Source organism: Ursus americanus, chromosome 19 (genome assembly GCF_024610735.1).
Source record: "Ursus americanus isolate L20-20 chromosome 19, mUrsAme1.1.p, whole genome shotgun sequence".
NCBI classification, from domain to species: Eukaryota; Metazoa; Chordata; class Mammalia; order Carnivora; family Ursidae; genus Ursus; species Ursus americanus.
Genome location: NC_142145.1, coordinates 51,778,372 through 51,790,865, shown reverse-complemented (window position 1 = coordinate 51,790,865; position 12,494 = coordinate 51,778,372). Strand labels below are relative to the sequence as shown.

General features: G+C 36.8%; 1 protein-coding gene across 1 annotated transcript in view; it reads left to right on the top strand.

Annotated features, from left to right (window-relative positions):
• The window catches only part of DLGAP1 (DLG associated protein 1), a 793,827-nt gene that overhangs the window by 50,245 nt on the left and 731,088 nt on the right, over positions 1–12,494 (top strand). The window contains exon 2 of the mRNA XM_045781889.2: positions 7,559–7,715. The gene's annotated coding sequence lies outside the window, so the exon portion shown is untranslated. The remainder of the gene's footprint in view (positions 1–7,558; positions 7,716–12,494) is intronic.

Sequence of the window (12,494 nt, the reverse complement as noted above, 5' to 3'; positions counted from 1 at the left end):
GTTATACTTGAGTAAGCCCCACTAATATAAAGGTACAGAATATTAACTCCAGCCCAAAGAACTCCTGTGTCATACTTCCTAATTAATGCCCCCAGAGGTAATGATTATAAGGCATTTTCCACTATAAATTAGTGTTACCAGTTTTTTGAATTTTATATAGTTGTAATACCCTATGCTCAATTTTTGTTGTTGTTACTCAGTATTACCTCTGTAGGACTGATGTGTTACAGGCAACAATATTTTATCAGCCTTTGTGGCTGGAGAGCAATGTTACAAATAGAGCATAACATATTAATCAGTTCTACTACTGATGAAAATTTGCCTTGTTGGTGGTTTTTGGCTTTCATGAGTCAAAAAGCTGTGAAGATTCTGGTCCACATCTTTTGGTGCGCACTCATGGTCATTCTCTAGGATGTGCTTAGGAGTGGAATTGCTGAAAAGACTCTGCATTTGTTCAACTCTAGCTACACATCTTTTCAAGTAAGTGAACCAATTTACACTGGACCAGTCACGTGTGAATTTCATTTCCTCTATCTGCTAACACTAGGTTTTTGTAATGTGAGCCATTTTTCTAGAAGCTATCTCATTTTACCTTTCGTCTATAATCCATCTGGCTTTATTTTTATGTTTTGGGTAAAGTGTGAGGAAGTGGTCAAGACCCATTTCTTTTTCCACGTGAATTTTCAATTTATCAAGCACCATTTACTGAAAAGATCCAATTCGTTGTTTTTCTCATTGACCGAGATGGCATCTTTGTCATAAATTAGGTAGCTATGTACGTGCGGGTGTGTTTCTTGACTCTGTTCTGTTTTGTAAGTTACTGGCGTAAAGTTTTTTTTTTTTTTTTCCTGACACTTATTTACTGCAGAGATGTCCTGATTTGCATGTGATACTGCTAAATTTCTCTTTTCTTTTCCTAATGTCTTAAGAGTTTTTAGAAACAGCTTTTGGTATTTTCCATTATATACCTGGTTTCAACTCGATTGTTTTTTTTTTTTTTGTATTCATTTTTATTCATTCTTTCTATCTATTATCTTTGAATTTGGTTTGCTAGTCTTTTCCCTAGGTGCTTCTAAAATGTTTTTAAACTTTCATTTTGAAGTAAGTTGAATTTTAAAACATTTGCCAAAGAATTACTAAGAGTTCTTATAAACCCATCACCTAGCTTCACTGTCAACATCTTATATAATAACTGTGGTACAATTACAAAATTGTGAAATTAATATTGATACAACTCATAAGTCTTCTTAAAATTTTGCCAATTGTGCTACAAATGTCCTTTTTCTAGTTGAGGATCAAATCCAAGATCATATACTGAGTTTAGTTGTCAGATCTATCCTTCCTTGAGGTGGGGAACTCAGACTTCATGTATCCTCATGACCTTGATATTTTTGAGGAGTGCTGGCCATTCAATTTGGGGAATTTCTCTGAATTTGTGTTTGTCTGACATTTCTTCAGGATTAAGTTCAGGTTCCTCTTTTTTTTTTTTTTTTTTAAGATTTATTTAGAGACCATGTGGGGGGGCGTGCAGAGGGAGATGGAGATAAGCAGACTCCTTGCTGAGTGAAGAGCCCCATGCAGGGTTCAGTCTAAGGGTCCTGAGATCAAAACCTGAGCCAAAACCAAAAGTTGGTTGCTTAACTGACTGAGCCACCCAGGGGCCCCTCAGGTTCCTCATTTTGGCAGGAATACCTCAGAAATGATGAGGTAATCTCAGTGCTTCATATGAGGAGATACATAATATTGACATGTTTCATTCCTGGTGTTACTAAGATTGATTACTTGATTGATGTGGAATCTGTCCGTTTTCCCCACTCATATATATATTAGCCTCTGTCAGCGATTCTTGCTTCTGCACTAATTATTTCTCCGGTGTTTGGGAGATGTTTCTTATTTGCATCATTTCTTCTATCTTAATTTGAAATCTAAGAATAAGCTGTCTCGTCCTTATTTATTCATGTAATTGCTTTTTTTTGGTATAGACTCAAGGATATTTATTTATTCCAGGAGATCAAATCCACTCTCGTTTGTTCACTTTACTCTAGGTTTGGCCATGGGAGCTCCTTTAGGCTGGGTCATTTATTCTTTTGACATGCCATCAAATTTTGAGCATTTGCTTCCTTTCTGTCATTACAAGATCTTGCTGGCTCTTCTTGCCCCATCCCCTATTCTCCTCTCTGCTTCATTCCTGAAATCAACCATTTCTCCAAGGATTTTTGGTTTATTTTATTGAAGAAGGGTATTTGGAAACCAAGATCTGGGTGCTGGGTGTGCTCATTGAACTTCGTCATTGCTTCTGGGTCCTCTCTCACCTAACGGAGCTAGGACATACATTCATGTATGCAAACAAGCATATACACATATCTATCATTTTTATATCTATTTGTGTCTATAAACACAAACCCAAATATGATTTCATTGATACACCTGCCTCCATTCCAACATCACAGGATTCATTCTGGCAAACTCCCCTCTCATTGCTAGTGATTTTTAACAATGAGAAACCTCACTCTCAATATCATCAATAGATTTCATTATTAATCTGTAAATACCCATAAAATACCTCAAATTGCAATTTCATACCACTGAAAAATGAAGCTTTAACTACAGCATGTAGGTAAGCAAGCAAAACACTTATTCAGAAGTTACTTAGGTTAATTTTCTTCCCTCTCCCTTTCAGTGTGGTTTTATTATTAACGTATAATGTAATATATATGAAAGGCATTTCTGAATATTAATTTCATATTCTGTTGACTTACTAAATTATTTTATTGAGGTACTATTATTCTTCAGCATTTTCCAAATGTCCCATTATTCATAAGTAAAAAGGTTCATCTCTTCCTTACCAATTCTTACAACTTTAATTGATTTATTCTAAGTCCTTTTGCTAGTACTTTCAGTACAATAGTGAATAATGAGATACTGTGCATTCTCTGCCTGCTTCAGGTCTGAGTAGAAATGCCTCTCGGAGCAGCTGGGTGGCTCAGTTGGTTAAACATGGATTCTTGGTTTCGTCTCAGGTCATGGTTTCAGGGTTTTGGGGTTGAGCCCTGCATGGGGCTCTGTAATCAGTGCAGAGTCAGCTTGAGGTTCTCTCCCCACTTCAACATTATACTGGCTTAATAACAAACAAATTTTCTCTCACTTCGAATTTATAGTGTGTTGGAGCTATGGGGACAATTTATAGTGTTGGGACTGTTTAGTCTTGGAATGCTTTTTGGATTTCAGCTGTGACACGGTCTGACCTGGCTCTTTTATGAGATTGATCTTTAATAACTTTCTCTTTCTTCTCTATGGAAATTGATTTCTTTAAACTTTATATCTCTAATGGGGTCAGTTTTGGTAGTACGTCTTTCCCAGAAAATTGTCCTTTTTATCTAAATTTTAAGACGTAAAGATGTCTTTTATAAGCATGGATGTCTGTAGAATATTCCCTTCTGATTTTTTTTTTTTTTGCCTTTTTTTAACAAGCAATTCATCCTTGTCATTCCTTAATTTGTATAGCTTTTCCTTTATATATATGTATATATATACACACACACATATATATATATATGATATATATAAATCATAGCTATATATATATATAAAATAAATAAATATAAAATAAAGGACTCCTTTCCAGAATATATAAAGGAACCCCACAACTAAAGTAACTTTAACGTGGACAATCTATTAAATGATTAAGTTTGAATTGGAACTTCATAATAGGGAATATCCGCATAGTCAATAAACAAATTGTAAAATTTCACTAGTCATTGGGAAAATGCAAATTGAAACCACAGTGTAATGCCATGATATGTCCACTAGAAAAACTAAAAGGAAAAAGACTGGGCACCTGGGTGGCACAGTCAGTTAAGCGTCTGCCTTCAGCTCAGGTCATGATCTCAGGGTCCTGGAATTGAGCCCCACATCAGGCTCCCTGCTCAGCCGAGAGCCTGCTTCTCCCTCTCCCTATACCCCTACCCCCGATTGTGTTCTTTCTCTCACTTGCTCTCTCTCAAATAAAATCTTTAAAAAAAAATAAGACAAATAAAATGAAACAGACTGAAAATCCCAAGTATTAGTGATGACATAAAGCAAATGGGAGTTTTATATACTGCTGGGATAATAAATGTCACACACATGGCAAACATGCATGCGGGACTGGCTGAAAAACAATTGCACTGGTCTCATCTCCAGCTTATGTTAGAAATTTGATGGTTTTTTGAAGAGGATTTGTAGGAGAAATTGCATTGGCTTTTCATTCTCTCTAAAGCCAAAGGTTGGCAGAGGTGATGAGAAAGCACCAGAGGCTTGGAATGTTGGATAAGTTCTTCACATGATGATCAAAGTTTATTCCCTTAGTCAACAACGAAGAGTGCCTACGATATGGTGGTAGAAGACCAGAATGGGCAAAATATTACAGAGCTCAAACGCATGAACTTCATAGGCTGGAGTCATTGAAAGGCACCAGTGGTAGAGATGTGGGATATTCCTGACTCAGGAGAAGCTGCAATGAAAGAAGAGTCTTCATGGGAGAACATTGCATGAGGTTCCGAGTCCTGCATCTGAGCAGTTGTCAAGTGGATGGTGGAGATCGGGGAAGAAAGGAAAGGCAAAAGAGGGCATGGGAGGTGGAAGTCAGGCCACTCCAAGTTGGTTGGACTGGTTCGGCTTTGAAAGGAGAGCTCTTCCAGATGCACAGGTCTCAGAGTTACCAAGCCTCTCCCGCAGGTGTGAAATAGCAACAGCAGATGAGTGTAGTGACAAACCCGGGAGAGGCCATGCAGGTGAGCATAGGGAACAGGAAGATACCAGAAGACAATTATATCTCTAGGCAAAGGGTGTGCAACGATCACTGAAAGAAGAAAAAAAACAAATGTAATAAAAAAAAATGTGCAAACATTTTCACCATCACCATCACAAAAAGCAAGTTAAAATCCAAGCCAATCATAAAGTTAATTTTCTTCACTTGCCAAATACAAAAAAATTAAAAATGCAACCAGTGACCTCAATGAAATCAAACTGCGTGTTCTCCGTCACGACTGGCACAAACATCCTATTCTAAGGAGACAGCCTGTCCATACGCACCGAGATCTTCGACGTGTTGATGTTGTGGTTCTACTTCTGAGAGAGAAGCCGGTGCTTGGGAATGGGGATGTGGGACACAGATGCTGGAGTCAGGCTCTCCGGATTCAGGTTGCAGGTGTGTTGTTTCCTATCCATGTGGAATCGAGCAAGTGACTGAGGCTCCCTGTGGCTCAGTGTGCTCACCTGTAAGAGGAGATTAATGATAGTACCTACCGGGCACCTGGGTGGCTCAGTTAAGCGTCTGCCTTCGGCTCAGGTCATGATCTCAGGGTCCTGGGATTGAGTCCCACACTGGGCTCCCTGCTCACAGGGACCCTGCTTCTCCCTCTCCTCCCAGCTCTGTGCTCTCTCTTTCTCTCTCTCGCAAATAAATCTTTAAAAAAATAAAAAATAGTACCTACCTTGTGTGAGAGGGTGTTAGGAGGGTTATTATATGTAAAGCAGTTAATATGCCTGGCAAATGCTAAGCACCACGTGAGACCTTGTTACTATTTTAGGCCCACAACTGCTCATCAAAAATTCTAAAGTTTTCAGAAATCGGACCTTGTTAGATTTTAGAAAATACAGGCTATTTTATATAAAGAAAATATAGGCTATTTTATATAAAGACCCTCCCCCCCCCCAGGGTGTTCTGAGGTAGGACCCCATAGTTAAACCCATTCATAATTTCATTGTGAATTATAAGAATATTCATATTGAGCATTCTAAATAATAAGAGGCTTCATATCAGGTCAGATCAGATTTTCCTACCAAATGAGAAACAAAATCCTTAAGAGAATTTTTGGAGTTTGGTATTGTCATAAGGGATTATAGATCTATATTCCATAATTTTAAAAAAAGTGAAATTTATCTAAAATGTATAGTGCATTATTTTTTTAAAAGATTTATTTTAGAGAGCATGCACATGTGTGCCCGCAGAGTGGAGGAGCAGAGGGAAAGAATCTCAAGCAGATTCCCTGCTGAGTGTGGAGCCAGGTGCCAAGTCAGTCTCACAACCCTGAGATCGTGACCTGAGCCAAAATCAGGAGTCTGAGGCTTAACTGACTGAGCCACCCAGGGGTCCTTATAATGCATTATTTAATAAAATGTTCACGAAGTATTAAAACTCTGAACTGCTTGTTATAATATTAAGTAAATAAATGGAATATAGTATTGTTATATATCTAGGGAAAAATCTAAGCATAGAAAAATAGTATGGAAAAGATACCATATTGTTAGTAATGGCAATGATGATGTGCTGGGAATATGATTAAATATTTTTATTTTCTATTGGTAGATTTTTAATAAAGATACTATTATAATGAAACTCTATCCAATGGGCCTTAGTACACAGCTTTAATTGTTCTGTAAATTTGACCATAGTAATTTGAACAAGTTGTCTTTTGTCAGTTATCTTTCCATGGTGGTGAGCGTCACTATAAATCAATCTTTCACAGAGTTAAATAGAAACATTTCTTTGAGGGGCGCCTGGGTGGCTCAGTCGGTTAAGCATCTGACTCTTGGTTTCAGCTCAGGTTGTGATCTTGGGGTCATGGGATCGAGCTCCGTACTCGGCACAAGCCTGCTTTGGATTCTCTCCGTTTCCCTTCCCTTCCCCCTTCTGTCTTTCTCCCCATTGGCATACACAAGTGGGCAGGGCACACTTGCTCTCTATCCAAAATAAATAAAATCTTTAAAAAAAAAAAACAGTAAAATTTCTTTGAATGTTCTAATGTGTTTTACGTGCTGAATTTCATTGGCTAATTTTAGTTGCACTCCATCTACTAAAATTCAGCGTAACTAAACTTAAGGCAAGTTTATAAAAAATAGTATTTTATATGAAACTGACAGAGTTAAATTTTATATGTTTGCTGTTTTGCTACGGATAGCATCAAAATACTCCAAGCGAGCCCTCTAACATGGGGGTTCAGAAAGTCGTGGAGACTGCGAAAATCAAACAGACACAGTTTAAGTCCCAGTTATACTGCTTTCTTGTTGTCTAACTTTGATAAATTACTAATTCCCCAGATCTTGGTTTCCTTATTTGCAAAAGAGATTTAATAACATGTCATCTGAAGATGAAGTGAGATAATTTCTATAAAATACCACCCACTGCTTTATATTATGTGCTCAACAAATGGGTGTTCTGTTTTCCTTTCACCAAGAACGGGAAAGAAAAAAAAAAAAAAGGATAAAATAACTACTCTTTACTGAGCCACAGTTAAAAGCACTTGTATTAATTTGTCCTTTTCACAGTCCTCTGCAGAGGGTGTCCATAGTCGCCCAAGAGGCGGGTGGGTGGCTGAGATGCGACATGAAGTCTCGGTGTTGGACCCAGAGCCCGCATTCTTGATGACTAGATTAGCCTGCCAATGAACTGTTGGTTAAAAGATAAGAGGAGGCTGTCGTTCATGTGGTTTAACGTGTATATGTAATGTTGAAAAAGTAACTCCGAAGCTCTGTTAACGGATTCGTGATTGTTTTTCTGTTTCCCCCCGTGTTTTAGCGCTTGGCGGAAGGGGCTCTGGAGCACTTTCAGTGACTACCGCTCTTACCCCTTCCTGGGACACTGTTGAAAGGACCAGCAAACATCCGGCTTCCCGAGATAGAATCTCAGATTAATGGAGTTGGGGAACAGATTACACTCGTCTCACTAAGATCAGGTAAGAGTTTCAAAATACATTTACTCTTTGCAGATGATATCTGACATCGTGACCTGCTCAGAAGTATTTCTGCCTTGTTATAAATTGGAAAGTTGTAACTAAAGAGACACATGTGGAAGGGAAAAAATAGGCTACCACAAAAAGGCATTGGTATGTGGATTGAAATGTTTATTATTAGCTAAGCATATGCTGATGTATTTAGAGATTTTTATTAACTTACATAAAGTATAGGGACTTAACATTTAGTATAAGGGGAGTTTCATGACAAGCATTCTTCTTGTAAAATATAACTGCAGTACAGTTTTATGAAACCTGTAATTGCTACAATCTACATGATTTTTATTGCTGTAAAATAACTGTAAAATGGAGAAGGCTCTCCCCTTGAAATGGGTTATGATGAAAATGTACCTATTGTGATTATCTTTATCCGGATCCTTCGCTAACTGTGAGCCTCCCTTACTGGTATTTCAAATGCACGTAAATTTGCTTCTGCATATCTTTTCCTCAACGTCAAAATTTTCTGCTCCAATATATGAAATTGCCTGTCACTCTGCTTGGGATTAATTAGCAAAACAGAACTAGGATTGAAAAAAGACAGTAAAATCGAATCAGATGGCAGAATTGAAGCCGTTACTGCAGGCAATCCTGGAGCGGGGGAGGTGGCGGTGAGGAATTAAAGGAGCAAAGGTGATGCGCGGTCTCTTAGAAGTACACTCCAGTAGCTGCCGTGCGGACACAAGCTAAGTGATGAAACCAGTGCTTTGGCCATGACATGAACTTATCGTGGGTGGACAGATGTTGAGAAATACAGGCCATCCAAAGGTTTTGCTTCTCAAGCATGCAAGTTATTCCGCATTTCACATGCCTGAGATTCCTGGTGAGTCAGAACCTCTTAGACATAAATGGAAAGATGCTGTGTATTTAGTTGGAAGCCTAGACCCCTTGGAATGCATGTTCACCTTCAACCTGGGACAAATTTTCGAGTGTCTTGTGAGCAATGTAGGGAAGGGATATCCCCAAAATTTCCTAGTGAACAAAACCTGGTAAATAGAAACTGGGTCGACTGAAGGCATGTAAATGCCCCTTGACCGTAGCATTGTGGCAGAGAACATGGGCTTTAGGAACAGATTGGAACCTGTGATTTGAACTCAGGACTGTGCCACCTTTTGGCCATGCCTTCAGGAGCAGTTGTAAAAACTAAAAGAGCTAATTTACAAAGAGTGCTTAGTACTGGATTTAAACATGAAGTGTTCAATAAATGACTATACTGAAGTGATTGTGCCAACATTAATAAGGGTTTTTGTAGATTCACTGGTCCCTGATTTTAATACTGTTTTCAGAAATCTGTAATTTCCCCTACCTTAAAATTTTCCTTAGTCTTACCTAGTTGACCGTGGGAAGATATTACTATATTTTTCAAGAGTAGAAACTTTAAAAGAAATCTGGCGTGTATTATATTTCTGAAGGTTCTTGGTACTTTAAGCTTTATGATTTCAGATCTGCCACTTTGTAGCATCTTGACATTGGGTCAATTACCTTCCAAATCTTTTCATCTTTGAAATGAGAACAATAGAATATCTACAATAATGTTTTGTGAGTATTAAATAAGACCTTGTGTATGATAGAGAAATACCCAATGCATGTGAGCTATTACTAATACTACGACTGTTAGTATTGTAATTATTCTTCCTAATTCTAAATTCTTTAGTCTACATTCTTTAGTCTACATTCTTTAGTCTAAATTCTTTACTCTAAATATTCTTTTCTACCTCTGGTGCCATTGCGGCAATTGTCTTTAATTGGTGGACCTTGAAGCGGAATGTTCTACAGAATCTCTAATAAAAGATTAATATATGCAAATTCTCAGGTCATGGTTTAAATCTTGAACATGACTCATTATGTTCATCATTTGATACCCATAAAATATATAAATTTAGTTTAAATGCAAATCTTATTTCATGATGTTACTAAATTACCTCCAAGGACAACCACTTTTAAAATTCCCAAACTTGATTTTTTCCAGAGGAAACTACATTGACTTCTATTTTAAATTGCTTCACACTTTGATGATTCTTAATAGCCGAGTTCGGCCATTTCAACCATAACTTTTTGCTCTTTAAACTGCTGACCCAACCTACTGAATCTGTGAAATTATAAAATACTAGGTAATCAGGATACCATGACTTCCTACTACCTATTGCACCGAAACTTGTAACTTCTAACTGCAGTCTTATCTCTGGGGTTGGGAGTGCTTAGTACTTGATTCCATAATCCAATCTTTTTTCCATAATCCAATCCTAATGCTCAATTCTGACTCAGATAGTATTCACCACAGCCCTGGGTTTCAAATAACCAGTGAGATTTAGGAAGCGGAAAACTTCGGCTCTGTCTCATGTGGGGATCTGATACTGACCACGGAAAACTGTGTTCTAGGGTTGATGATGGTGTTCTTTCTGAATTGCTGAAGACAAGAAAATGAAAACTTTTTTAGATTTTCTATCCATTGGATTTTCTTCATTTTTGTTTTTTTTTTTCCAAGATGTTTTAAAATAAGTTAATTGTATGAGCAAGCAAGAATAAAAAATAGATCTTTCAATATGCATATAAAGCTTTATGGCATATATAGGATTAACCAAAAAAGTAAATTATTATATCTAATCTACCTTTTTATATGATCAGGGCTTAAGCCAGATTTTTTTTAATAAGAACAGTATAATTTATTTTGCTAAAGCATTTACAACTATGTATACCATGAGGTCTTTCAGAGAGGGCAACAAGGCAATATTAGACCTTAGAACAGATTTTGTAACTTTTTTTTTTACTAGTCACTTATCATATATAGCAGAATAAAAAGTATTTATGTCATTTTATATAAGTTAGAAACTATGAGTGAAGAGAAAGCAAAAGTTTAAAACCATTTAGCCTTAGCGGTATAAAATATTTCTTTAATATTTAAAACATAAGATCTTTGAGAGTGTTTATCCAAATATTAAATGCATTTTTCTATTTATAATCCTTGAACATAATCTTGTATAGTGCAAAAATATAAATAACAAACCCAGAAATCCCATTGCCTATCATCAGAATGCAAGCATTATCAAGTTCAGGGGCTCTGTTTTAGGTGACCTCAGTGTTACTAGAAATAAATACTCCGTGTTACTGGAAACACTCCACTGCCAAAGCAGGTGCTCAGAGGAGACGAGGGCTTTTGGAATACTGTGTGTTTCCGGATACTTCATCTTGTGGCTTTTTAAGATCTATGGAATGGGGAAGGCAAGTAATATTTATTGTTCTCCACATGCTAAGCATTTTATCTGCTCAAGTTCTGGAGATGACCTTGTGAGATGAGTCCAGGTATTCCTGTCTTATTTACGGATAAAACGAAGATCAAGGAATTAAGGAACTTGCTCAAAGTTATACCCCCAAGAGATGCACGGAGGCACAGTGGGAGTGGGCATAGAGACGAATCCAAATGCATTTAAATTCAGAACTACCTTCCATTTTATCATGTTTTCCACTTTACTATTCTGTCAAAGACTCTTTGAGAAAAAGTTGCCTTCAACGTTAGGACCTAAAATCTGTTTTTCTAACAGAAATATGCAACATCAAGAACATCAATACTACTTTTGAAAAGCTTCTGGATGGTCTAATCTATTTCTCATAGTTTCTGAAGACTGTTTTGATTCTTGGGCAGGAGTAGAACTCAGGGGTAGATTTGTAGAATGGTGAAGGCATAAGGGGAAACTCCAAGTATCTGATTACATACATCTAATGTATTCCGGGACAGGCCTGAGAAGAAAAATTCTGTTCTGCAGTGCTCTGAAGGAAACTAAACATTCAGTTGTTATTAGTGGTTAATAGAAATTTAATGCCAACTTTAATTGCTATGCCCTTTCATTAAATCAATTCCTAATCATATTTGATATTATTTACTGCAGCATTCAATGATAATACAATTGTCTTGTTTAAGTTGTTTGGGAAATCTGCAGTGACAAAAAGCTCTTAGTACTTAAGACATCTTTTGTTTTTCAAAATATATAATACATTATTTGTACTTAGTGTACATTCCTGTTTAATCTGATTTCTACTTTATAAGAAAGCTGATACTTCTCTTATGCACATTTTCCTTATGTTATTGGCATATCCTCATCCTGAAAATATATGGATAGTAGCAGTAATTCCTAATTCTTGATATGAATTGACAGGAAAGAGCATAGAATTTCATACAAGTCTGGAATTAACTAAATTATATTTATGACACATTTAGATGCACCTTAGGTCTTAAATAGTATTGAAAGTCCACTTGTCTTCAATATTCTAGAGATTTTTCCGGAAGAGTCATTTCATACATAATCTTATTTAGGCTCACTTCTAGAATACGATTTCGAGAAGATTGTGGTCTAGTGAATTTTCCTTTTCCTTTTTTTTTTTTTTTTTTTTTGGTAATAAAAGTCAATTTTGTCTAGGAACAACAAAATGTTTAGTCTGTTTCTTGGCAAATTTACTAAGATCTACGTGGGCATATTGAAGATCTGACAGTATAATTAAAAAGTAAGGATGGTTGTCAGACAAAGAATAAAGTGGGTACACAAATACCTTCTATCTCTTTGTATTTGCACTAAAGCTAAGTTTGTGTGAAAGAAAGAGCAGTGGACATAAAGTCAGAAGACCGGGTAACTTAACTTACTGTGAATTTGGCCACTTTCTTGGTATCTTGAGATTTAGTATTTTGTCTGTTTGCTTGCTTTAAGGAAAAATAAACTTCCCTGAGTTGTGGGA